Source organism: Chrysochloris asiatica, unplaced genomic scaffold, assembly GCF_000296735.1.
Source record: "Chrysochloris asiatica unplaced genomic scaffold, ChrAsi1.0 scaffold00034, whole genome shotgun sequence".
NCBI classification, from domain to species: domain Eukaryota; kingdom Metazoa; phylum Chordata; class Mammalia; order Afrosoricida; family Chrysochloridae; genus Chrysochloris; species Chrysochloris asiatica.
In genome coordinates, this window is record NW_006408552.1 from 7,376,497 (window position 1) to 7,379,605 (window position 3,109).

Here is a 3,109-nt window from a genome sequence, read left to right on the forward strand (position 1 = left end):
GTTCCCTACACCCTCTGCAGCTCTCCCTTTGAGGCCATCCATTTATTTCCCGTCATTATCGCTTTGGCTTGGATCGGCACCAGTTTCCTCTACGTGATAGAATGTCCTGTATCCCAAGGAGAAAATACTGCTATTCCGCAGAGCAAGCCTGTGGGGCTCTTGTAAAGAGAGTTCCAACCGTGTGGCAGATTTTAATGACCCCCATCTCTCCTGACTGGACTGGGTCACCTGAGCCACACGGCTCAAAATGATCTAACCACCTCATAATGCACGCCGAGGCGGACTCACGCTCACGGTGGGGTGCCCGACCTAATTCATTATATCACCCAAAGCCATAAATCATAGGAGCCTCCCCCTACCCCACCCCACCCCCCACACACCATCAGGGAAGCTCACATGAAATCTATTTACATGGGCTGATTATTCAATTAATTTTTTCATTACACTTGCCAGAAAGCATTGCCAGGAACTCTAAAGCCACCTTGTGCCTCTGTATTAATGATGACGGTGGTTTGTGCCACTTAATTTAGCAATCGAAACCCATCTGGAGGTCATGCCCAGCTGAGTGCAGACTGGGGACAGCAGGGGGGCTGCTGCTTGGCCAGGTAGTGCCCAGCATATGTTTAGGTTCCTAGCTGCTATTAGTCTGGCTCCCATCCCAGGAGACCCCATGCATAGCAGAAAGAAATGCTACGTGGTCCTGCACCATCCCCATGAAGCGTTGGTGCCCATCAGACCATTGGGATCCACTATTGAGATCCATCGTAGGGTTTGCATTGGTGAATTTTCAGAAGTAAATCTCTAGGCCTTCCTTCCTAGTCTGTCTTAGTCTGGAAACTTCACCGAAACCTGTTCCGTATCTTCACAACACGCGAGCCTCCACTGACAGATGGGTGGTGGCTACCAATGAGGTGTGTAGTTGTTGTCAAGTGCCGTTGAGTTAGTTCTAACTCATAGGCTGTAAATCTTTACGGGAGCAGAAAGCCTCATCTTTCTGGTGGGCTCAAACCATAGCCCTTGTGGTTAGCAGACCAGTGCCTATCCTACAACGCCAGCAGGATTCCTTACACGTATGCATATGTATGTATTATGTATGTATAATTGTTGGACTCCTGGTGTGGTGTTATAGGATCAGCACACGAATTGGAACCACAAGGTCGGCAGTTCAAACCCACCAGCTGCTCCTCCGAAACCCTATACAGGGTAGTTGTGAGTCAGAAGCAACTCGTCAGCACTTAGCAACAATAATAACATAGTTGTTATCAGTTGCTATGGAGCTGAATTAATTCCTGGAGGCCTGTGTACCAATTGGAGACATTTAACAACAATAATAATCTTTACAGTAGCAGATTCCCAGGCCATTTTCCTGCAGAGACATTGGGTGGGCTCGAACTACCAGCCTTTCAGTTAACAGTTGAGTGTTTAACTATCATGCCACCAGAGCGCCTTAAGGATGGTGGTTGTAGTTGTGTGCTATGGAGTTGGTTTTGACTCATAGCAACCCTGTGTAGGGTTTCCAAGGCTGTAAATTTTTATAGGAGCAGAAAGCTTCATCTTTCTCCCACGGAGCACCTGGTGCATTTGAACTGCTGACTTTACAATTAGCTGCCCAGTGGGTCATCCACTATTTAACAAGTCTCCTAAGGATAGTTCCCAATAAATAAATACTCCACTGCCCGTTTGTTGTACTGGGAGGTGGGCCCAGGACTGGGCAGTGTTTCCTTTTGTTGTGCATAGGGTCACTACAAAATCAGTACCGACTCAATGGCACCACCAACAATCAAATATCCCACTGCCAGCTAGTCAATTCCAACGCATGGTGACCTAACAAGACAAAATTCAACTGCTCCTTGGGGTTCCAAGACTATAAATCTTTATGGGAGCAGACAGCCCCATCTTTCTCCCGCAGAATGGCTCGTGGGTTTCAAGTTTGGATGCTGTAACTCGCAGTCCATTGACTAACATACAGTGCCACCGGAGGTATTAACAATTCTCTGTACTGCCCCATCCCATCTGCGGCAGTCCTAGCACAGGGCTGGGGAAAGCCAGCCTCTCTATTGTTGTTAGGTGCTATGGAGTCAGTACTGACTCATAGCGACCTTATGCACAACAGAATGAACACTGCCCAATCCTGTGCCAACCTCACAATCATTGCTACACTTGAGCCCACTGCTGCTGTCACCAGGCCAATCCATCTCATTGGAGGTCTCCCTCTTTTTCTCTGACTCTCCACTTTACCAAACTTGATGTCCTTTTCCAGGGACTGGTCCCATCTGATAATATGTGCAATATAGGAGAGATGAAGTCAGGTCATCCTGGCTTTCAAGGAGCATTCTAGCTATATATATTCTTCCAACACAGATATATGTTTGTTATTTTGGCAGTCTCCATGATACTTTTAATATTCTCCTCCAACACCATAACTCAGATGCATCAATTCTTCTACGGTCTTTCTTATTCATCATCCAACTTTCGCAGCCCAGACAATTACAAGAACAATTTCTATTGCTCTCCTTGTTTCTTTGACCCCTTCCAATACATCCACTATATAAGTTACCAGAGTGATCTTTCCAAAGCACTAATCTCATCTTGTATCCTGTGATCTATGGAATAAGCTGTAAGCTCTCAGCCTGCTTTGCTGGCAATGTTCTTAGGCATCCTGACCCACCTGGCCAGTCTCCGTTCTTTCTACCTACGCCCATACCCCAAGATGAGTACCTTGCTCCAACTACAGCAACACCACAGACCCCAGCACAATTCAACCAAAGTCACCCTGGTATCTATCATCTTGCATCTGCCTAAATTGCCCTGTACTTGCTTGTCCACCTAGCAAATCTGAACCCATTACACAATACCCTGGATTTCCTGGATGGTACAAGTAGTTGATGCACTTGTCTGCTTACTGAAAGGTTGGCGGTTCAAGACCATCCATAAGCACCTTGGAAGAAAGGCCTGGCAATCTACTTCTGGAAAATCAGCCACCAGAAACCTTATGGAGCAGTTCTATTCTGATACACACTGGGTTGTTGTTGTTGTTAAGTGCCTTCGGGTCAGTTCTGACCCATAGCGACCCTGTACAGGGTTTCCGAGGGTGTAAATCCTTACGGGA